At 37.3% G+C, this 25,524-nt stretch overlaps 1 protein-coding gene across 11 annotated transcripts in view; it reads left to right on the top strand.

Annotated features, from left to right (window-relative positions):
* The window catches only part of Nckap5 (NCK associated protein 5), a 969,537-nt gene that overhangs the window by 479,757 nt on the left and 464,256 nt on the right, over positions 1-25,524 (top strand). The window lies entirely within an intron of this gene.

Here is a 25,524-nt window from a genome sequence, read left to right as displayed (position 1 = left end):
TTCCTGCTGTCATAAAAAGTAGACCTTTTTTGAACAGGTCTGAGCAGAAAGACTGCGATTACTTTCACACTTGAATCTCACATGAGAGTTTTTAAGACTTTAAAAGTGACTTATATCTTTAAATTTTCGCATAAGAAATATGGTGTCTGTCTGTAAGGGAGACCCCAGAGTAGTTGCTGGGCTCAGCAGTGTGTGGACACACAGTGGTCACACTGGGGCATGAAGTGGCACTTTTCTAGCTTTGCTTAGAAGAGTGAATATCAGCTTTAATAGCAAAAGCATATGTGTTTGCTACAATTGATTGACACACGGTAGAGGAGCCTATATACTTGAAGTAAAGATTAGGGTAGAAGTGCATAGCTGGGGGAAAGGTCTAAATTTAGTCTTGAATTCATTGCTCTTAGGTGTGTGGTGTTTGAAATAATTTTAGATGGACTACTTTTGGATAAGCATATCAGGTTCAGGCGGACTACAAAGTGCTGTTTTAGGTGCACGGTAATTAAGATGAGTCATGGGTATTATTTCTAGTTCATTGGGGTTGTCAATGCAGCAATTACCAAGCAATTGATTAACAAACATAAGACCGGTTCACTACTAATGCAATATGAACAGCCTCCCTAGAAATAGATTAGTACATGGATCTCTGAGAGTAAACCTTGGTACTGAGTATGGAAGTTCTAACAGAAGGATAGGGTGGAGAGTAGCAGAAAGAATAAGTAAATAGTGTGACTAAATGTTCCAATTTAGAGACACTGGAGGGTCAGTTACCCAATATAAGACTTTCAGTGATGGTCTGAGTTGCTGTAGTGTATATATAGCTTTCAAACCTTATTTTAATCAGTGTTATATATTGAATTGTGCACTCTAGAATTCTAGTAACCTCCAGTGCCTCAAAATATGACCTAATTTGGAAACAGTTTTTGAAGTTGTAATTAAAATAAGGTCATAGTTGTGTCAGGTGAACCCACGGGAGAGCGTCCTGTGAAGATTGGCACTCTGTTATCACAAGGTAAGAAACCTCCCAGGGCTGGGAGAGAGACATGGGCAGCTCCTTCAAACCAGCACTGGAATCCCTGTAACCAACTGACCCTTCAATGTGTATAAATTGGGCCATTTATTCACACAATTCAATCAGCCTTCCTACTATGTACCATTTTTTTCTTCTCTTCAAACTTCCAATACCCAGTTCCAAGGCTTTAGAGGGAGTGTGATTATGAATTTCTGTTGTGCTAAGTCACTCTGTTTGTAGCAAGCACCTTGTTACAGCAGCCCTGGTAAACTAATACAGCCATGGGATCTTTATTTAAATGCAGTCCTATCCAGAAGTCATCAAGCAGATCGCTCTTTGAAGATCAAATTGGGGGAAGAAGAGTGAGGGGCTTAGGTACCAACATCAGGTGAATGTATGGTCATCTTCCCTCTGCTCCTCTCCTGATTTAGGTCTAAAAAGATACCTGAGGAGTTTTAAAATTACTGTTTAACTCGTAGGTCTTGCTGTTCATCCTACCTAGCAATATTTCCCTCTCCAATCAAGTGGTTCTTTCATAGTCATCTCAACTTATCCATTCTTGCTCCTACCATATTGTCTGCTCTTTCTAAATGGTTATTTTTTTTATCTGATAATATCTTTACCCAATTCTCTGAAAAAGTCAGAGATTTTATTCATTCTCTGAATAAAGTCTTCTATAACTACTACAACATTCTCTGAATAAAGTCTTCTATAACTACTACAAGCGTCATTGCCTTTTCTTTCTTCTGAATCCTTTCAAAACGTGTAGGACACACCAACAGTTCTCACCAGACCCTGCTCATTCCATTTCCTTATGGAACATGCGGCATTCTGGAGTAGTACTGCCCTCCACGTGGGTCACTAACAGGATCTTTGAATTAATTAACTATTGGTGCCATGGCAAGTTACACATTTGACATTTTAAAGCAATAGGAGTATATCTCATGTTTCCAGAGGTCAGAATTCTGGACTGGCTATACTATATTCTCTGCTATAGGTCTCAAGGCTGAAATCAAGGTGTTGGTTAATGAGGCTCTTATTAGGAGGCTTACAGAAGAATCTGCTTCCAAACTCATCCAGTGTTTTGGAAGGTCTGATTTCATGAAGTTGTAGGAATAAGGGTATCACTTTACTTCAATTGTGGTCCATTCTCAGCTCTCAGAGGCCTTTTAGCGGTCCTTATGTATGGGCCCTGCATCTCAGCACCAACAAAGGCACTGTGAATCCTTCCCACATTTGTGATCTTTCACTTGTCCCTTTGCTTCTGTCTGCTGACAACCAGAGAAATTCTTTGCTTTCAGCGCTCAAAGGATTAGATTGGCCCTACTCTTATAATCTCTAAAGTCATTAACCTTAATGACATCTGAAAAATTGCTTTTGCTAAATTCAGTTTTCAGGGATTATGGTTTTGGATGCCTTTGGTAGGCCTTTCTTTCCAGTATCTACCATGGTCTGTCAAAGCAAAATCCATGTGTAATGTTTTGTTTCTCATTCCTTCTCCCTCTGAACCATGCCACCCATCCCTAGAACAGCAGTAGGGTCTCTCTCAGTACCTTTAGTTGTTGATTGATTAATCAAATGAGCAATAATTGATGAGGCACAGTTTTGTGTTTTTGAACCTGTGGTGATTGATCTTAATTATATTTTGGAAGATTGTTTCGTTAATTGAATATAAGTTGGTTTGTAAATACGAGAGGTATACAGACCAGCAAGTGATGGATATAATCTAGAAATGAGAATTGTTTATGTAACTCTGAGATTATTGTGGGAATGGAGAATAAAGAAGTGCTGTCCTTCTGAGATGTAAACAGGGCACCTGGATGCTACTGTCAGAGTAGTTGGTCCCTTATTCATGTGTCTGGCACAAAATCTCAATAATACTTTTGAATGAATTTTAAAATAACACATGAATTTTCTTAATTCATAATACAAAGTGAGTTCAAAAGATGAAACCTCAATTCTGAAGACTGAACTATGCATTGCTGTTTGTGTTCTTAAGAATAAATGAAAGAAAATTTCCAATTATCTTGGATTTCCCCTACCAGCCCAGGGGGAAAAAACAAAAAACAACAACAATAAAAAACATCTGCAGGAAGAAGTTCACTTTCTTCATATTTGCTCACATTACCTGTTTCTACAGCTGCATTCATAAGTATTCCAAGATTAAAGAACACAATGATAGCAAATATACTCAGCACTTGCCTTAAACAGATCCTGGTGAATATCTCCCTAACCAAGAAAAATAGAACAGAAGAAACAGAACCCATTAAGTATCCAAAAGGACAACTAACTGATTTCTGCTTAGTTTGTTATATATGGGGCAATAAATCTTCCTCTCTCTGTCTACCTATTCTCTCTTTCATTTTGAAGCACATCTCTCCTTTAGTTGAATTATTATTTTTTTTAATTTATTTTTTTATTGGTTGTTCAAAACATTATAAAGCTATTGACATATCATATTTCATACAATAGATTCAAGTTGGTTATATATAGTTGAATTATATATTGTAGCAACCATATTGCTATCATCCCTCAGTGTTTTTTGAGGTAAGGAATTAACTAGCTCTACCTTCATTTATGTGGGTGATTTGAAAGGCAAATGGAGAATCACTTTCTCAATTGGAAAATACCTATACTCATTGAATTACCTTTTCTTTAATGAAAAAATTAACTTGAATAACCATTTCCATATTGGTAGTGTTGTTTACAGCTGTACCATAGACAATGTAAGCTCTTTGTTTCTCTTCTATGTGTTTTCTTTTATACACTGTGACAATGTTCCTCAAAGTGGGGGGTCAAATCCAAAGCCATCAATATTTGAACCCCAAAAGATGTTCATTAAATATGAAGATTTCCGGCCACATCTACATCTTCTGAATCATTTTCTTTGGCAGTTTATCTTGAAAGGGAAAAATACCCAAATCCTTAAAATACAAACTAAAACTCCTCCAATAAAAGTGTGAAAACAATATGGGGTTGCTCTCTTATAATAAATACTCAATAAAATTAGCTAAGTATAGAGCCTCTTGTTCCTTTTGTAATCTGTCAAACCCATACAAATGGGAGCCCTTTCCTCTGTTATCAATGTTCCCATGTAGAAATACTCTGTCTTAACAGGCTAACCTTTTCATAGGCAATGGGTATGCCCACAGAAGGTCTAGCAAGTTCATCTCTATTACTGCACTATATAAATTATTGTGCTTGAGGTTTGGTGGTTATAAGCAAATACAATATAATTTTGTAGGTCTTCTCTTTACCTACAGCCCAATTTGATAGATGAGACATACATATATTCAAAAGCAATAAAAGTCAATAGATTCCAGATGTCAGGTGTGTACAGTAGCTATTGAAAATATTTGAGGTGATAAGAAATTATAGCAAGTTGGCAGAATGGCAGGAATAGGAGAGGAGCTAGGTTCTGATAGATGTATTCAAAATAAGGCAAGAGTAACAGTGTGATACAGAGTTAGAAAATTCAAATGGGAGATATAGGCGAATACATCCAGAGTGGAGAGTTTATATAAGGGGATTATAAATTAAGTTTGGATGCTAGCTTGAGATGAATTTATGAATTATCTTGCATGCAAATTTTAAAGAGTCTGAATTGTGTTCATTGGGGAATAGGAAATCACTGAATACGGAGAAAGTATTGATTAGGGATTTATGATGAATGGTGGGTATAGGAAAGTGAGAATCAGAGGTGAGATCACAGGTTAAAAACCTAAACAACTATCTAGGTCACAAATTAAAGTGTGAAGCACAGTTGTAGAAATGGGAATGGGAAGAATACATAGATACAGGTACTGCTTTGGAAGAAGGACCAAGATCCAGTATGTTAGTGCCATCTTTGCTTGTGTTAGGGCAAAGAAATGGCAATTTGAGTCTGGAAACAATGTTATGATAAAGGCATACATAATCTTTAAGATTCTATATAAACTTTAATTTATTCATTTCACCAGCACCTACTTTGGGGCCAACTGGAAGATGGTATGTGCTATGTTAAGTCCTGGAGATAGAAAACAAACAAACAACAAACAAAAAAGAGACATGTTTTCTTTTAAGGAGCTTCCAGAATCATAGAGAACCCAGAAACTTGGGCCAACAATTATAAGAAATCAAAAACTGATGCTGAATACCTAGGAGTAAATAATCCTATTAATCACAGGAGGGAGCATCACAGGGGCAGTAGCCCAGAAAGAAGGCAAGTAGGCGTTTTCACTTGAATTAAGGTTGTGCACAGCAGTCAGGATTCCAACAGGAAACAGACATCACATTTGAAATAGGATGGTTCAGCAAAGTTCCACTAACTAGGGGTTATTTACAAAGGTGTAGAAATAGGGAAAGGACAAGAGACATCCCAGAGGCTGTGAACTTTGTAGCAGTTGAGCTGTTATGAGCCTAGTTGAAGAGTCACATAGGAAACATGTTCTCCTATAGGAAACAGGGAACAATTATTGGCATCTGAAGAGAATAAGTTTTTTTATTAGTCAGGGTTCTCCATAGAAACAGAGCCAACAAGATTGTGTGTGTGGGTGTGCGGGGGAAAGAGATCAACTTAAGGAAATGGAGCTTGTAGTTGTGGAAGCGTGGTAAATCCAAGATCTGGGGGTCTGAGAGATAGGCTAGAGACCAGAGGAAGAATTTATTTGATATCAAAGGCAATCACCTGGCAGAATTTTCTTTTCTTGAGAAATCAATTGTTATATGAGGTCTACTCAAGAGTCTACTGACTTAAATGTTAATCTCAACTGAGAAGTAGCTCCACAGAAACATCTAAAGTAATTGTTGATTAAATACCTGGGTACTATGGTTTTGCCAAGTTGACACACAAAATTAACCACCACAGTCTTGTAGCACGGGTCACCTTGAGAGTAGAAGGGACTTTAGGTAGAGGGATATAAATACACTAGAAGTAATTTTTCAGCTGTGCTGTGGTTCTCCAAGTGGGGGCCTGACTAGCAGTATTCATGTGTTAGTCAGCTTTACATCACTGTGACAAAATACCCGAGAAAAGCACATTAAAGGAGAGAAGATTAATTTTGACTCATGATTTTAGAGGTTTTAATCCATGGTCACTTGACTGTTGATCCTGGGCCTGTGTGAAGCAGAGACATCATTGGTAAAAGGGTCCCTCAGAAGAAAGCTGCTCACTTCATGGCAGCCAGGGTGCAGAGAAAGAAATACGAAGGTACTGGGGACATAGGATATAGACTGTCTACCATGACCATCTTCCCCCAACTAGGCCCTGTCCCCTCCACTAATGAGCATAGAGCCCTCATGATCTATTCATTTCACCCCAAATCCCAATTCTGAACATTACTGCATTAAGGACCCAGCCTTCAATGATGAGCCTTTGGAGGACATGATAGATTCAAACCATAGCAGTCAGCATCACTGAGAAACTGATAGAAATGTGGCTTCTCAGCCCCCTCAAGCCCCACTGAATCAGGAGTGGTCTGTGTGAATTTTGTGTACCACGAAGTTTGAGAAGCATTGAGTGAGATGAGTAAATAATCCAGTCTCTGTCCCTCTTCCATTTGACTTCCTGATTGACCTACTTCTGAGCCAGACTGCCGCAGTCTGGCTGGGCACAAAATAACGGAGCCACTCACAGCCTTGTAGATTCAAACAGCAATTCTTTATTCCCGAACTCTCACCGGCACTCTACACGCACGTTCTGGGAAAATCTCCACTTCCACCGGGCTCTGCATCCCAAATACTCTCTGAATCCCACGAGAACTCAACAGGAACTCAAGGAGCGGGCGCCTGAGGCAGCAGGATACGCCCTATTCCCAGCAGGATCCACACCCTAAACCTGGAACTGCCCTAAACCCAGATCCGCCCTGGTCCTTGAGCAGGGTCACCTTTCTCAAACATTCATGCAATGTCACTGCAAATGACCTGGGTCCAAGGCAAGCCCATTTCCACAATGGAGAGTCCTCCCTCTAAGCAACATGGGGTAGGCTGACAAGGAAATTGCCATGCGTCATTCCTACTTGGCTATGGCTCTCAGCACCAGACCTCTTAAGAAGGCAAAGACACATCCCTTCTAATGGAGGACCATAAAGATTCACTTCTCAGCACTGGGATAAGAGTAGAGAAGAAATCTAGGAGGTAACTGCAAGATATGCTGCCCCTGTATTAAGGAACATGCAATTTACATAGGATTGAACGTGAGCCCCATGGGCAGAGAAGAGATGGCATTGCCAAAGTGGAGACCTTAAGAGGATAGACACGTGATCCGGGTATAGATGCCAAGTGTAATGTAAGTGTGCACTGTGATATGGAGGCTTACCGAAAAGCAGCATGGAAGTGGCGGAAGCATCCTGTGATTTGTCTTTCTAGAATCACATTTCATCTGGAGCTTCCACTGTTGCACTGAACTGGCTTTTTGCCTGGTCAAGACTGTAAGTCAGAGTTTTTAATTTCCTGAACAGATCACTCCCTTTGACTTTTTGTCTGGCATGTAAAGCATCTTAGCTCCTCTCTCATCTCTGACACATGGTCTGTCTGCCATTGTGGTTATCCTCAGAGAATTCAACTATGACTTGATTGCAGCCAAGCTCTTATCAAAGTATTGCCTGAGACATCTGGTCTTTCACAGAGGATGTCTGATGGACAAGTGATTTTTGCCATGACCTTTAAGTTTTATCACCATGATAAATTATGTGTAATCTCAGACCCTCATGGAAATGATTGTTCTGAGCTGACATTTATGTTATGCCTTCAGATTACATGGGTGGCGAAAACAGTACCACTAATTAATGAGGAACTTTTTTTTCCAACCTCATTTATTGATTTTTCCAAACAACCTTACTGGACAACACACCAGTGCTCTGTACCAGAGATGCTTTTAAGACATGGATACTGTCTGTAAGTTGTCCACACTCTAGTGCATGAATTGGAAACTTGAGCAGGCACAGTATAAGTGCTATGAGTGGAAGACAGGAGAAAGAGATACTGAAGGTCCCCATTTGTGATGGGTTGATTGTTAATTTTTTGGTAAAGCTACATGAATTCAGTAGAAACTAAGTTTTGAGTCTGGATTTTTTTCTGGGCTAGTATGCAGTGTAATACTATCTCAATGCTGAGCAATGGCAGTGATTTGCACCTCTTGGTCAGATCCATGATTACGAGGGATAATGACCAAAACTCTACAGCACACTGTGTTGCTAAGCTAGTAGGCTCCATGGATGAAGAGCATTAAATGCGTTTTCCATTTACATTGTGCTATGGTTTGGACAAGTGTCCCACAAAGGCCCATGTGTTCTAGGTTTGGTCCTTAGCTCATGGTACTCTTGTGAGGTGATGGAACTTTTAGGAGGTGGGGCCTAGTAGAAGGAAGGTCATGGAGGGTGTGTGTCCTTGAAGGGGATATTGGGACCCCAGCTTCTCCACTTCCTCTCTCTCTTTCTACTCTATGGTTACCATGACATAAGCAGCTTTATTCTGTGTTTCCTGCTGTAGTATGCTATCTTGCCACAGGCCCCAAAATGGTGGGGCCGAACTGAAACCATGAGCCAAAATAAACCTTTCCTCTTTGCAGTTGATTTATCTCAAGTATTTATCACAGTGAAAGGAAGCTGTCTAATATATGTTGTTTTCAATTTATGGTGGGTTTATAGGGATATCATTTTGTAAGCTGAATGCTTTTACTCAGGAGTGATAGAGCTCTTTCTAGTGAGCTTTAGGGTTCACAAGTAGACAATGGAATGGTGATCTTCTGGGAGAAAAGGGATTTTAGGACCAGGAAAGAGAGCAGTGGCCATGGATAGCTAAAGATGGGACTAGAGTGACGACTGGAGGACATAGGTGGCCAAGAGCTTTATACTGTTTTTACCCTGGAGTTAGAATTCTATCTTTAAGGTGTAAGGGGCACATTAAGGGTTTTATGAGTCCTGGATTAACATGACTAGATTTGAGTAGAGCAGGTTTGATATGTTTGAAGCTGTCAAACCTTAGCTTTTTAAACTTAAAAAAAAACTGTACTTTTTACTTTTTAAAGCAGTTTTAGGGTTACAAAAAAATTGAACAGAAAAGTACAGAGTTCCCGTATTGTCAGCTCTGCCTGTATTGCCAGCACAATCCCCCTGTTGTTAATATCTTGCATCTGTATGTTACAGCTGTTAGAACAGATGAACCAATTTCAATTGCTACATTGTTACTAACTAAATCCATGGTTTATATTAGGGCTGTCATTCTTGGGACACAGTTGACAAATGTGCAATGTCCTATGTCCATATTATGATATAATACAGAATCCTTTGCAGATCGGCTCTTTTTTCCCCACTTAGCAATACTTAATATACTTAAGGTTGTTCTATGGTTTTTCATGGCTTAATAAAGCTTTTCTTTATACTGCTGAGTAATATTCCATCATTTGGATATCTATTCATTCATTTATCTATTGAATACTGATGGATTTTTTAAATTAAATCTATATTTAATTTTATAAGAAACTTCTAAACTGTTTCTAAATTGTCTGATTTTTATAGGCCCACCAGCAGTGAATGGGAGCTCATGTAGCTTTACATCATCACCAGTATTTGGTGATGTCAGTTTTTGGTTTTTAGTTTGTGTGTGTGTGTGAGCTATTTTAATAGGTATTTTAAAATATTTCTTTGTTTTAGTTTCTAATTCTCTAATGGCATAATGTTGAGCATCTTTCTGTACGTTTAGTTGCCATCTGTGTATTTTCTTCAGTGAGTTGTCTTTTCATATGTCCCAATTTTTAACTGTTATTTTTAATTATTGACTTAAGAGTTCTTTTTATATTCTGAATACTTATCCTTTATCAAATAAGATTTTTCTAGTCAATGACTTTTCATTAATAGTGTCTTTTTCTTTGCAAAATACAAGTTTTTGATTTTACCCCGCTCCAACTTACCATTATTTTTTCTTTCATGAATCATCCTTTGTGCATTGGGTCTGAAAACTTTTCACCAAACCAAGTTTGCTTAGATCTGCTTTTATATTTTTAAGTTTTTTTTTTTTTGTTATTGAAGTATAGTGTACACAAATGTACACATACCAGTAAAGCTTATTGTGATTTTACAAATTGAACCTGTAAATGAGCACCCAAACCAAAAAAACCAGAACATTAACATCCATAACATCTATCTCTAGGCACCCAGCCAAATCCCCGTGGTGAAAACCTACCAACATAGATGACCTTTGCCTGTTTTACTTAATGTAAATGAGATCATATACAGTATGTGCTATTCTCACTAAACATCATTGGTGAGATTCCTCTACGTTGTTTGGCATATCTGTAGCTTGCTCATTCTTTGTTATGTGCTGTTTGTGTTTCAGTATACCATAATTCATTTATGTTGATGAGCATTTGGGTTGGTTCCCGTTTCAGAATCTTGAAAATAATGTTGCCAGTACATGTCTTTAGAGGAGCCTGTGTACATATGGGGTAAACATATGCACCTATCGTAGAATTGCTGGGTTACAGGTGTTGCATACATTCATCTTCACTAGATAATGCCAGATGGTTTTCCAAAGTGGTACCAATTTAAAATCCCATCAGCAAACCAATTTACTTAAAAAATTTAAAGTGTGATTTCTTGCTAAATAATGATGTTCTAGGAAAACATGAAATAGGCAAAATGTTGATGAAGTCTTCATCAGAGAGAAAAGGAGTCAGAAGCTCATTTTGCAAAGAATTAAAGAAGAAGGTGGGAGCCATGTATGATATGAAACTCTGCCCTGGATCAAGTTAGAACCGTGGAAGTCATGAATCATCATTAATATCCTTGATTCCTGAAGTACATGAAGAAGTCCTCATAGTTTCCATTAAGCTAGCAGTTTATTCACTCTTTCTGTCCAAAGTTATCAAAGACTAAACAACTGATTGAAAAATCGCACTAATAGGTGACATCTATTTGGGGGGTGAACACAGGGCATAAATGATATGAGTATGCCAAATACCCCACCATCAGTCTGAAAGGGAGGTTAACATAGGACAGATCATTTATACATTCAACAATAGGGACCAAAAGTAGAATGGTTTAGAAAAATAGTCCTAAAGTAGAGTGTCAGTGACTAGATTGTAATCCTCAGCACAGGAAGCGTTGTCTTATTCTGAATAGAAAGGTAGCATCTCTTGAGTGTCTGGCACAAAATAAGTTATTACTAAATAGTCAGTGAATGAATTAATGAATGAAAATGCTGTGATGTATACAGATTAAGAAAAGACATAAATATTTTAATGGGCAAGATTATCAAGGAAAACTATTGTATAAAACATTCAGGTGTCATTGTAGACTAAAAGATAAGAGCCAATAATGGGTCAGAGGTAGGTATTTGCTGTCTGCTATGTGTCATTCAACAGGTAAATTAAAGGACTCTCGGTAGAGAAGAGCTGTGGGTTTGTGGTGGTGGGGGCGGGTAGGACTTGATGTCTAAGTAAGAAGGCAACACAGAGCATTAAGAATTAGTAGTAAGTAATGAACTTTAACATTAGTCAAATTATTTGTATAGTTTTATATTTTATTTTGATTACCACTTTTAAAGAGAATTGTGAATATAGAGAAATGTAATAAAAATTAGAAAAAAAAAATGTATGACAAGCCACATGAGTACATCATACTGCTTACCAAGAGTCTGTGTATATATCTGGTAGAGTGTCTGTTAACAATAGTCTAAATCCTGACTAATTATTATTTCCTGGAATAAAACATTTTCTGAAGAGTTTTGAGATTGTTTCTTTAATTCATAGAAGTCTAAACAATAAGACAAGGAATTAAGGCACACAATGTCTTGCTCAAGCCTAAGGAAAACCCTATGATTACCAGAACATTGAAGTGTTGAAGTAGAATGAGACTATCGGTACTTTTTGTGGAGACCATCAAGAAATGCAGAGATAATGATCAGTTCTGAGCAATTGCTATGGGCTGAATGTTTGTGTCCTCTCAAAATTCCTTTGTTGAAACCCTACTTTCCAGTGCTATGGTATTTGGAGATAGGGCCTTGTGGAGGTAAGTGGCTCTTGAGGAGGCAGCCATCATGATGGGATTGGTGTCCTTATCAGAAGAGTTGTGAGGGAACTTGATTTCTCTTTCCACCATGTGAGGCTGCTCCAAGAAGGCATTCATCTGCAAACCAGGAAGGGGTCTTCTAGGAGCTGAAATTAGCAGGCACCTGGATCTTGAACTTCCAGTTCTCTAGTCCTGTAAGAAATAAATCTCTTGTGGTTTAAGTCAGTGATCTTTGTTGTTGTTGTTGTTATAGAAGCTTGAACAAAGTCAGCAATTGAAGCGTTTCACTGCTTCTTAACAGTGACCTGGATAAGGTGGTTACTATGGCTCCTCAATGCCATTTTCACTTGAAGAAGCAAAAGTAATGTAAAAATTAGACACTTAGAGTGTGAAACACATAAGTTGAATTGAAGATATGCTGACAACATTTAATTAAACAACAAACTCTTTAAAGGCACTAATGGAAGATTTTTAAAAGATGACTGTTACATTTACATAAGCACTCAATGTGAAGCTGTGCAGTATACTGGCTTTCAGATGGGTTATCAGCCAATAAAAGTTGATATGATACAGTGGAAATGACTTCCACATTGCCCATAACCCTCTAAGCCACTGGCTTTTGCAAGCAACTGAGGCTTCTCTGCAAACTCCAGAACACCACTTTCAGAGGCAAATTCTATCACCCTGATAGCATTTTCTAGTTTTATTTGATCTTGAAAAACATTTCATTATGTTTAATTTAGGGAAATGAGATTTCTTTAATTACTATCAGTAGCAGCTATTAGAGGCCCAATTACATTTGCAAATTCATTTTTAAAAGCTTTATAGTTTTGAGATAAAAATTTCAAGATCTAACTGCACCCATTAAAAGTTACTGTTCTTCCCTTTGGTGCCCATACTTCCAAGAGAGAAGACATGTTTTATAGTACAAAATAAATAATGCTGGAAGCTGAGGATTAGCCTAAATAGAGCTTAGAATCACTCACTTGAATAAATTAAATATTCCATCAAATAAATTGGTTCATTAAACATGCTTATGGATTTCGTTTTTTGGGGGTTTCACATACACTGAGCTCTACAGTGTGAAAGGTCAGGATATACCCATAAGGTAGAGGCTGCTTTCTAGCTGGGAATGCAGATGCTGTCCATCCCTCTGCATGTCTACCCTAGCTTAGAGTCCCACAGAGTTATACCTCACCACTATTGCATGTGGAGCCATATCTCCAAAAGAGGTCATAAAAGGGGGTCCAGGTGACCTCCAGTTTATTAGTGTGCTGAATCCCATGAGTTGTTGCAAAAGTGACTCCAATTCTATGTGCTCTTGAACTTCTTGTTCACATAATTAAACACTTATTAGCAGTAAGAAACTTCTTTTCAACCTGGATGTTGTCCTTGTTCTCACTCAAAATAGCATTAATAGGTTATTTTTCCCCCTTAGGGATTATTAAAATTAAAACTTATATATTGAGGTCTGAAGAACATCTGTGCTGAGATGCCCATGACATGCCTTTAGCCTCCTCACTCTTGAGCAGGATGTATTTCACCTGCAGCATCTAGAAAAACATCTGTGCAAAATCGGCATTTAGTAAATGCTAGATGATGTGATGATTGCTCAACTCTCCTCATATTAGAAGCAGTCATTGCTGCATTGCTATGACCAGATCAGGGTTTGTCTGTCCACTTGGTGGCAATTTTGAGCTATGCCATAGAGAAGCCTTCTCGGAATAAGAAATAGAAAACATCTTTTGGAAAACTTTGGGGTTAGTTCATCAACTTGCTTTGCTGTAATGCAAAACCATGTCTCTTGGCAGGAAATATGAACTGCTGCTAATAAAAATTGTAAATGCCTTTGTTGTTGTTTGTCATAGATAAATACATGCAGGTTCAAATGATTTAAAAATCATTGTTACTGAGTTCTTGCTAATAAACCTGAAGCCAAGAGCATGCCAAAACTTATTTAAGGTGCATGCACTCGAGGACTTGTTTTTCTTGTTCATTGAATTTTAAGGTGTTTGCTTTATTTTCTTCTCAACTTGCTTTCATTTTTATGAAAGCCACTAAACGTCTATGGATGGAAAACAGGGGTTACGCACTTTAGGAATTTAGTGTGTGAGTAGGTTAGTATTAGAGGGAGAGAGTTACATATGGTGCTGGTTGATGCCAATCTTACATGTGTGGCTGCCTTACATTCTCCACAGATTCCTGCTATCAGTTGTATTAAGAGAGTAAATCATGATAAACAAGTAATTGTAAGGTAAATGTTCATAAAAAGCCAGGAAAGTGTATTAAAGGCCCAAATTAAAACATGTCCTCTGTTTGGGATCTAAAGCTATAGCTTCTTAAAAAAAATTCACTGCTGTTTAAAGTGGTTCTGGAACAGTAGCATCATGAAACAAAGTTGTGACTGTTTGCATCTTGCCCTTTGTTCCCACACCCTTTTTACATAGCTGTTGCTCTCTAATAGCTTCAGGGCAAGAGAAAGTGGAAAAATGAACAGGAACAGCATGGCTGGTGCTGTGAAACAGCAATAAGGGACAAAGGCATATTAATTGTCATTCTCAGAAAGCTTATGATTCAATAGCTGTCTAATTTAATAAAGTCCTGTTACAGTGGAATGATTCAGCTGTAAGAAGCTTGTAAATATTGTAATAAGCACTGGAGCCAATGTGATCTTTTTTTCATTCTTGGAGGTGGTGGTTTTTTCATGCTGTCCACTCTCAGGAAAGCTGCAATGTGCTGCAGAGTTGTTTGTCAATGCCGGGGTTTATTTTCGTAAGAAAGCATTGATTACAGAAGTGAAAAACATTTAGTTTAACAGCAATCAATGAGTAGCAGACAAAAGGACATCTGAAATTTTGAAGTCTTTGAAATATGAACTAAATGCCCCATCTGGGGAATTATTGGTAAAAAGCATGACCCAAGGGCCATACAGAGTCAAGATTGCAAACTCGTGCTCCCTCTCCTAAGCTAGCTCGACTGTTAGAACATTCGAGAACACTGAATTATTGGAGATGCAGGAAAATTAACTTATTTAGCACACAGTAAATATAAAACTTTGGGTGTCGACATGAGGCAGTATATTTTTCTACTACAAAAACCTATAGTCTATACACTGGAGGATTTTAGACTCTAAGTTGTTTATTTTAAATGAGTAGTTAAGCTTAATTTTTACAGCATCTGAGAAAATATGATAGGAAATTATTTAAAGGTGCAACATCTGTCAACATTAAATCTTGTAGGCTTACGTAGTATTCCAAACACAAAACAAAATGTCAGTCTGTCTCATTGTATTAGCCAACTTTGCATCATAATAATGAAATGCCTGATATAGACTACTTATGAGATAAAGAGAGGTTTATTTAAGCTCATAGTTATGGAGGTTCAAATCCAAGGTCTGGTGGCTGCATTGGGTTTGGACCTCTGATGAGGGTAGCACATCAGGACAGAGTGGCAGGTCAGAGTGAGCACGGACATCTGGAGCCAGGAAATAGAGTCCCTTCTGGTGGGATCCTATAATTCCTCAGAGGGCACGCCTCCAAGGACCTGAGGATCTTGAATTAGGCTCCACCTCTGAGAGATCCATAACACCTCCATAGCAATACCCTGGGGACCAAGCCTATAAAACATGGGCCTTTGGGGACGGTCAACATTCAAACCACAGAAGTGACTGAGGGATCATTTTCTGTACATATTCAGAATTATTTCATGTTGATATTAGTTTATTTATTTATTTATTTATTTTTCAGTTGTAGATGGACATAATTACTTTCTTTTTTTCTTATTATTATGTAGTACTGAGGATGGAACCCAGTGCCTCACACATGCTAGGCAAGAGCCCTACCACCGAGTCACAACCCCAGCCCTCATGTTGATATTAGTATGATCTGAAGTGGGCCCTTTGTGAATTGTTGAATTTAAGTGGTTTGAATAACCCTAACCTTAACCTACCTTGGCAGCAAGTGACTTCAGAGCCTACTCTCCCTCCAGCAGGGGGCAACTGTTCCTAATAGAATAAGAAGAGATCCTGACTAATGGCTCAACACCAAAGGGTAAAATCTAATTCCATGTATAACACAAAACTGTTGCTTTTGTACAAAGATGAAATCACACGGGGGATAAAAAAAAATTTGTTCTTAGCACACAGACAAGCACAGACATTACATGATTTCTAGAATTGCTGAAAGGGTCACCCTTTCTGGAAAGCACTAACTTAATTTTTTTTCATTGTTGACAGTGGCTACAAAATTCCATTAAATTTAAGAGAAGGTGTATTACGTTTGTTTCTCAACAGCAAGAAGATAATTCTGCAATACCGTGGCTTCTGGGGAATTTATGAATTTTGGATAACAAATAAAATATCACTTCCTGGAAAACAATTAGAGCCAATTCCTTTTTTGTGAGACATTCATTATAAATTGTGATTAGGGGGTCCACAAAATGTGGCCTGGCTGTCCTCCTCTCTGCCCATTAGCATGGGCGGTTTTGTTGGAGCATACACTCCCATTCATCCAAGGTGTCTTCTGTGTCCATTTTTATTCTAGAAGGGTGCAATTGACTAGTTGCAACAGAGATTACTCCTGCACAACACAAATTGCCTGAAGTATTTACCAACTGATCCTTAGGACCCCTGCTCTACCAGCTGTATCTGGCCACCTAATTGTCACATATGTACTAAACTTAGTGTAACACCATTATAATATTCTTAATGGTAAAGATCATCTGTCTGTCTGCCTGCCTCTCTTTCTTTTAAGACTTTCTCCTAGATATTTTAGACCTCATAGTCACTAACTGGGAGGAGAGATACTTAAGTATTTCAGTTCAGCAATTCAAGTGAAAGTTCTCTAAACAAGAAAAGAAACTTCTTCATATGTACGAAGGGAAGCCACCAAGCTTTAGGTCCCAGACTCAGATTGCTTACACTCAAACCCTGGCTCTGCAGCTTACTAACTGTGACCTTAGTTTCACAATATCATAAAAAAAAAGTTGAGCTGGAAAGAGTGTCTACTATACAGGGTTGTAAAGATTCAGTAGAAACTGTACTACCTGAAAAGCACTTAGAATTCAGGATCCATCAGCATTATCATTATTTGTGATGCTGGAAATAGTCATGCTTTTCGCCATTTTATTTTATTCATTAACATACTTTGTCTTGGAATAATTTTAATACTTTTTCCATGAATAAAAAGGTGCACTTTAAATGGATACAGGTGTTTTCGTTTCTTACTTACTCATCAGTGGGATTACTGGCACTATGTGTAGTTTGGTCTTAATGTCAGTGGTCACACTTGTGTTGAGTGGATGAATCCTTTCTACACAAAAAATAAAAAGCCAGACCCCATATGGCGTGAAAGTAGTGTTTCTATTTATTTAACAACTATCTGTGAGACTGAGGCAGGAAGATCACAAGGTCAAGCCCAGCCTTAGGATTTAGTGAGGTCCTAAGAAAATTAGACCTTATCTCAAAATAAAAACTAAAAAGGGCTGGAGTTGTATCTCTGTTGTAAAGCACCGCTGGGTTTAATCCCCAATGCCAAAACAAAAAATGACCCACACTGTTTGTAAGTAGTGTTTGATTCACTGAAAACTTGGTCACATGTAGATCCCTTTTAATTCCTCCTGACTTCAGCAGTGAGAAATACTAAACATTGGTCCTTGGTGGTAGTTGACTCTCACTCGTTGGAACCATCTTATTTGTACATGTTAACTCTGATGCTTTGGTCATAAATCCTGGGATCCTGTATAAAAACATACATTTGTGGAACAATATGCCATTTTTTATTGGTTGTTCAAAACATTACAATGCTCTTGACATATCATATTTCATACATTTGATTCAAGTGGGTTATGAACTCCCATTTTTACCACGTATACAGATTGCAGATTCACATTGGTTACACATCCATGTTTAAATATAAAAGTGAAGGAGTTATATTTCATAACATTCAAGACCTGCCCAAAACTTAGTTTTCAGTACTGTTATCTCCTGAAAGGGAAAAATTTTGTAGAAGAGCTTTTAAAGACTAATATAATGATTAAAAATGTTTTATGATGTTGCCAATCACTTTTCTAACTTTAGGCAGAGGTTTAATTTTGAGCCTATATATATATATATATATATATATATATATATATATATATATATATATATATATATATATATATAAAAGTGTATATTACAAAAGAAAATGATTTAGAAATGTAGATGAAAGTTTTACATACAAATCTTATAGGTTCAAATACAAAATTCCACCAGCTCTTGATAATTCATTGGTTTTGGAACTGTCTGGAATGTGAATCTTGAAAGAGGATGTTTGATCTCCTGTATGAACAGCTGCCCAGACTTGGGATGGGCTGGATCCCTGGATAAATTAGAACCTTCTTGGACCTATTTGCGCTTGGTGGTCTAAAGCACCTTTGTAAGCGTGAAATCTTCAATTTCCCTTTGATTATAAGCCCTATAAGACAGGTGTCCATGTGAAAAAATAACTGTGCCTCTGTTTAAGTCTGGGAAAGCTTTCCAGAGAGACTTCTGCATGAGAGAGGTTGAAAGTTTATCCATGAGTTGGAACTAGGGAGAATCCAGGAGATTATAAAAAGGCCCCTGAGAACACAATTTGACACTCAGCATACACATTAAGAGCCTGTAATTTTGAGGTAGATGTTTCCACTTGATCCATTTCCTTCCCAGCTACAAGATAGAAACAATTTCTGTTACTGGTAACAATAGCCCATGTTGTCCTCTTTTCTTGTATATATATCTGTACATGTGGACCATGTTTTCCATTTGCTTCCACACTCAGAAACTGAGATGATCTACTGTAAGGCATTTGTGTGATTAACCAAGGGTTAAGTGGACTTTTAAAAGAGACACTCAGATGGTCTTTAAGAATACACATTTTCCATTTCAAAAGATTAACTGTGCTCATTCAGCTCATTTATAGGTCTTTAATGATTTCTTCATAAAAATGATATTTCTGTTTAAGCTTACCTCTCAGAAATAATACAAACTAACCATTCAATATGCAATATTTTCAGTTTCTCCTAACTTTGGTCATTGTGTGAAATGAAATACTAAAGCATTCAACCAAAGCTTGTGATTCGTTCCACATTGCTCTTTTAAGTATTGTAGCTGACCTTTTAATGGCATGATAAAATGTGGAAGCTTGCATTTGCTAACAAGGAGAAGGCAAACTACTAAAAGCCATGTTTAAAAATGTTCAGGTTCCTAATATATTTTAATATCATAAAATAATAGGAGTTAGTCTTACAAAAACCAGTCCAGTAGTTCCCAAGACTTTGTTTAAAGAAAATTTCCACAATGAAGTGAGAATTATGAAGCCATCTAGTATGTTTTCAAGAAGAATAAAAAGTATTGTGACAAGACAAGGGGGAATAAAGGGGAGGGAAGGAGGATGCATTAGATGTACCTTTCACATGCTCATATGTGAATTCATGACCAACGTAAATCCACATCATGTACAACCACAAGAATGGAATCAAAATTGGAATGGGTTGTACTCCATGTATGTATAGTATGTCAAAATACACCCTACTGCCATGTACATCTAAAAACAACAAATAAAAAAAGTATTATGAAAATTAATACTAATTACTATGATACTGAAAGCCATTTCTCTGGCAGACTTAAAAGCTCCACTAGTACCTTGTATAGTCAGTTGTTGACATTATAATTATTCTCTTATTTTAGAAGAGTGGATAATTATCATAGCAAATACTCTTAATTTTTCATACATATAATTATACCTATCACTGGAGGAAGACAGAAATATAAGGATTCCAGCTACAAGAATAAAAGTATTATTAGTCTAAAAATTTTTTTTTCTTTCACAATTTTAGAAAACCTCATAGGGAGAACAAATAGAACAGTAAAATGTACCATCCTAATACAATTACAAACGCTTTTTAAACGAACGACTATAAATCCTCTTAGAAATGAAATCTTTGATTTCATAGTCAATGAATGAAAGTGTCTAAGCAAATAAGAGACTTGAATATGAAGTTGGAACTGCAGTCTGTGGGTTGTGGGGACAAGGCAATGGTAAAGGGAAAGAAAATAATGGAGTGAAATGTATGAATGGAAATTCAGATCCAAAGAAAAATTCCGTCACAGTATTTTATCATCAGGATTATGATTTTTAAAAGGCTGCTATTGATAGAAATTTTGCACACCTAGAGCTGGCTACCAACTAAGGAAAAAGGAATTAGAGGGCAAAAGGTCAGCTAAACTCAACAGGTATTTATTGCACACTTCAGGACTGCTGGACAATATGTAAATATTCCATGGAGCTTCCTTACTATGTACAAGTCCTAATCCCCATTTTTAAAAAAGTATGCTTCCTGAGGAGGTGGGGAAAACTAATTTTATATGAAATGTTTAGCAAAGGATATGACATCATGCAACTTTCAGAAAAGCTAAGTTGATTATTAAGAACATAAGTGAATGAGATAAACCAATTATTAAGTGAGCAGTACATAAAAGAGACATTATATTGAGAAGGCAAAGTGTTAATCATCATAGTAAATATATCTGAAGTTCAAGACTTGAGTATAGAAGGGGAAAATAAAAGATCGTTGAGTCCTCTGTAAAAAGAAATAGAGAAATACATTGACTCACATTTGAAGTGGAAACTAAATTCGTTAGAGGATCCATTCATTTTTCCTTGGTCATTTTGGGGTACAGACAGAAAAGTAACATAGTAGAAGTGCAAGAGGCACATAACAATCTAGGGTCACTCTAAAAGTGTGTAGGTGGTACAGGGTACAGAATTGGAAGTCAAAATTGCTAAAGACTGACATATCACCCTTTCCTTATATAGAATATACCGCCTTCCCAGAAAAGAATACTTAAAAGACTTCAATCAAATACGAAGGCACTTAAAAGAAATTGATTTCAGATAACCCTCATGAGGATAGAATAATTAATAGCTATTGTTAATTGTAATCAATTGACATGACAACAGAGAAAGATCTGTGACCAGCAGAGAAGAATGAGTCCATTGACCTCTTATAAAAGGACCCATTGGTCAAGTAAATGAAGTGGTTTAAGTCCAGTTGAGAATCAAGCCTTTTGACCAAATAAACTCAAGGGGAAAGATCAGCATAAGGAAAAGAGTGTGTCTGCATTAGACAGCAGACTCCTGATACCAGGCTTGCCACCCACCTGGCTTATTACTCAATGTCTTGCCTGCCTTGGTGGTCCCTGTGATCATTAGATATTCAAAGCCTTGGCATGAAATGGTGTTCTGAGATGCTGGTTCAAATCAGAAAGTCAGTGAGCCGGAAAGCCCTGTGGAAGGGCCTTTTCCAACTCAAGGAACCATTGCTAATAAATGGCAGTAATAAAAGACACAGTCAGCTCCGTCCTCTTAACAGTAGTCTCACTTCTGGAGCCCACATCCAGGAAGAACAACCTTAGTCAGATGGCATTTAGATTAGGTCATTCTCCTTCAAATCTACAGAGAGCTCTAATTATTAGGGAATCAAATTTAAACTGATGTGTCTGGGATCTGTTTCACCACTTCCCCTCCCAATTGTACAATGTGCAGTGTCATCATTTTAACTTCACCTTGCTTGCTTTACACCAGCCAAGAAAACCATACTCTTAGTTAGCCTCTTAAATCTCTAGCTTCACTTACCTAATTTTCCAAAACTGGGGTGTTAGTCATCTTCATTGGTATCAAATGAAATTTATGTTCTGACTGATCCCCAATATATGTTCACACCTACACAGTATCTTGTAGATATCATTTTATCTCCTTATATCTTTAACACTATTAGTAATCAGGCTTTTCTTGATATGGCTGTGGCTAACTTCATGGCTACATACAATGTGAGATTTGGAAGGGACCTTAGTATTTTAGAAGTAGGTCCAGAGAGAGTAAGTATATTTTCCAAGGTGAGATAGCAAGCTGGTGGGTAAACCAAAATGACAGGCCAGATGACTAGCCTCATGCCTCCACCTCAGAAACCATGACCGTGAAAATGAAGACGTTTATACTGGTGAAAAATAGGTCAATATGTAAATTTCCTCCTGATCTTTTTTCAACTCCATGATGACATCAGAACCCAAAGTGCATTACTTTATGTTTTGGATGTGATATTGTCATTTCATTCTTCATTGTTAGCCTTAGTTGATAAATAATAAGTTTCACTGACTGCATGCTAAAAAAGTTTTCTTTTCGTTGGATCTTATAATCTGTTGTAGATTTTCCTATCATATCTTTACAATACATACCATCCTTGACATGCCAAATTATCTTACCTTGCTGTTCTTTACAACCCACCCTGAAAATATTATTCCCATTATGTTCATATCTGTACCCCAATGCTAACTAATAAATACCCAACTAAACTTTGCCTAAGAAAATGGAGTCCTTTGTGGTGATTCACCGTGGCACTCTTCCTGGTAGAGGTCCCACATACCATTGAAGACACTGAGAGTCATCCAAGTGCCCACTTGTTTTCTTTACCCTTGAAATTCCCATCTCCCGCCTCCACCCCTTGTCCTCCTCTTTGTCTCTTTCACCCTTTTCCCCTTCCTCTCACTTTTTATTTTTACACCAAGCTCTGCATCTTTTTTAAAGTTAGACTAAATCTTTGTCTCTCTCGGGTGATGTTATCAGCACTGTGGATATAGATGCTGGCCTGTTTCTATCCTAGCATCTCAAAATCTGATTTTGATTCTTCTGTTGCAGCCAACAGTACAGGCTTTAAAAAAAAATCAATTCTTAAGTTCCTTATCTGTTTCTCTGCTTCTAAGATGACTGAATCTTTCATAACTAATGGGGATATTGAATTCAGAGGGCTTTGTGGGAAAAAATACATTGCAATTTGTGTAAAAACCAAAAAAGGGCTGCAATTAGATGAAATAACTACAGCTTAATTGAGATCCATTTTATGTTGATTTGTTAGAACTTATTTTTAATTAAAAACTAGTTTTTGTGAAAACAGTTGGTCTAATTTTTCTGCTGATGTGTGTAGTTCGTAGTATTTTAAAGAAAAAAAAATCAGTTGTCAATTTTAGACTCTCCAGTAGCCAAGAGAATTAAAAGGGTTATTTTGGGTTTCAGTAATTTTTAGACTGTCTCAACTGTTTCACATATACATTGGTTGCTGATCAGTGAGAACATGGAGAGACATACCTGTGAGTTTTTGGACACTAATTAATAAGCAGATTGGACTAGATCTAGAAGTTCTGAGTTGATGATTTCTTCTTTGCTTTATATTTGTATCATTAACTCAAATGTGTTCATCTTTTCTAGTAGGCCATGTGATTTTGAATTCCAGTTGCATAATATATAGCTTGTTTCCCATTTTTTGAATGAGCTCATATATTTTTCCATTAATACTCAGAAATATAATTTAATCCCTATGGCCTTCTCTTATGACCTCTGTTCATTTTTCACTATGTTTAAGGTCTTCTCATTATCCAGGTTTTTTTTTATTTAAAATTTTTTATTTCTAATTTGATATATATATATGAATGACAGCAGAATGCATTACAATTCATATTATGCATACAGAGCACAATTTTCATATCTCTGGTTGTATACAAAGTATATTCACACCATTCGTGTCTTCATACATGTACTTAGGGTAATGATATCTATCTCATTCCACCATCTTTTTTATCCCCGTGCCCCTTCCCCTCCTACCCTTTTGCCCTATCTAGAGTTCATCTAATCCTCCCATGCTCTCCCTCCCAACCCCATTATTAATCAGCCTCCTTATATCAGAGAAAACATTCGGCATTTGTTTTTTTTTTTAAGCGGGGGGTGGAGGGGGGATTGGCTAACTTCACTTAGCATTGTATTCTCCAGTTCTATCCATTTACCAGCAAATGCCATGATTTTATTCTCTTTTATTGCTGAGTAATATTCCATTGTGTATATATGCCACATTTTTTTTATCCATTCATCTACTGAAGGGTACCTAAGTTGGTTCCACAATTTAGGTATTGTGAATTGTGCTGCTATAAACATTGATGTGGCTGTGTCCCTGTAGTATGCTGTTTTTAAGTCCTTTGGGTATAGTCCGAGGAGAGGGATAGCTGTGTCAAATGGAGGCTCCATTCCCAGCTTTCCAAGGAATCTCTATACTGCTTTCCATCTCGGCTGTGCCAATTTGCAGTCCCACCAGCAAAGTATGAGTGTGCCTTTTCCCCCACATCCTCACCAACACTTATTGTTGTTTGTATTCTTAATAGCTGCCATCCTGACTGGAGTGAGATGAAATCTTAGAGTAGTTTTGATTTGCATTTCTCTAATTGCTAGAGATGTTGAATATTTTTTCACATATTTGTTGATTGATTATATATCCTCTTCTGAGAGGTGCCTGTTAAATTCCTTGGCACATTTATTGACTGGGCTATTTATTTTTTTTTTCAGTGTTTAATTTTTTGAGCTCTTTATATACCCTAGAGATTAGTGCTCTATCTGATGTGCAAGGGGTAAAAATTTGCTACCATGCTGTAGGCTCTCTCTTCACCTCACTGATTGTTTCTTTTGTTGAGAAGAAGCTTTTTAGTTTGAATCCATTCCATTTCTTGATTCTTGATTTTAATTTCTACACTATAGAAGTCTTATTAAGGAAGTTGTGGGTCTGGGGATGTGGCTCAAGAGGTAGCGCATTCACCTGGCATGCGTGGGGCGCTGGGTTCAATCCTCAGCACCACATAAAAATAAAAAAATAAAGATGTTGTGTCCGCCAAGAACTAAAAAATAAATATTGAAAAATTCTCTCTCTCTCTCTCTCTCTCTCTCTCTCTCTCTCTCTCTCTTAAAAAAAAAGGAAGTTGGGGTCTAATCTGCCATGATGGAGATTTGAACCTTTGTAATATACACAGTGTGTCTAGTTTAATTCCTAGGTCCTTGATCCACTTTGAATGAGTTTTGTGCATGGTTAGAGAGAGGGATTTAATTCCAGTTTTCCCAGCACCATTTGTTGAAGAGGCTATATTTTCTCTAATGTATGTTTTTGGCACCTTTGTCTAATATAAGGTAACTGTAATTATGTGGGTTACTCTCTGTGTCCTCTTTTCTGTATCATTGGTCTACCAGTCTATTTCGGTGGCAATACCATGCTGTTTTTGTTACTACTGCTCTGTAGTATAGTTTAAGGTCCGGTATAGTGATGCCACCTGCTTTACTCTTCCTCTTAAGGATTGCTTTAGCTATTCTGGGTCTCTTATTTTTCCAGATGAATTTCATAAATGCTTTTTCTATTTCTATGAGGAATGTCATTGGGATTTTGATTAGAATTACATTAAATCTGTATCATGCTTTTGGTAGTATGGTCATTTTGACAATATTAATTCTCCCTATCTAAGAACAAGGTAGATCTTTTAATCTTCTAAGGTCTTCTATAATTTCTTTCTTTAGCCTTCTGTAGTTTTCATTGTAGAGGTCTTTCACCTCTTTCATTAGGTTGATTCCCAAGCATTTTATTTTTTTGAGGCTATTGTAAATGGGGTAGTTTTCCTCGTTTCTCAGAGGATTTGCCACTGATATA

The sequence above is a fragment of the Marmota monax genome, unplaced genomic scaffold, assembly GCF_021218885.2.
Source record: "Marmota monax isolate L192 unplaced genomic scaffold, Marmota_monax_Labrador192_F-V1.1 WCK01_AAM20220418_F8-fsc00154, whole genome shotgun sequence".
NCBI classification, from domain to species: domain Eukaryota; kingdom Metazoa; phylum Chordata; class Mammalia; order Rodentia; family Sciuridae; genus Marmota; species Marmota monax.
This window is presented reverse-complemented; position numbering and strand designations above follow the sequence as displayed.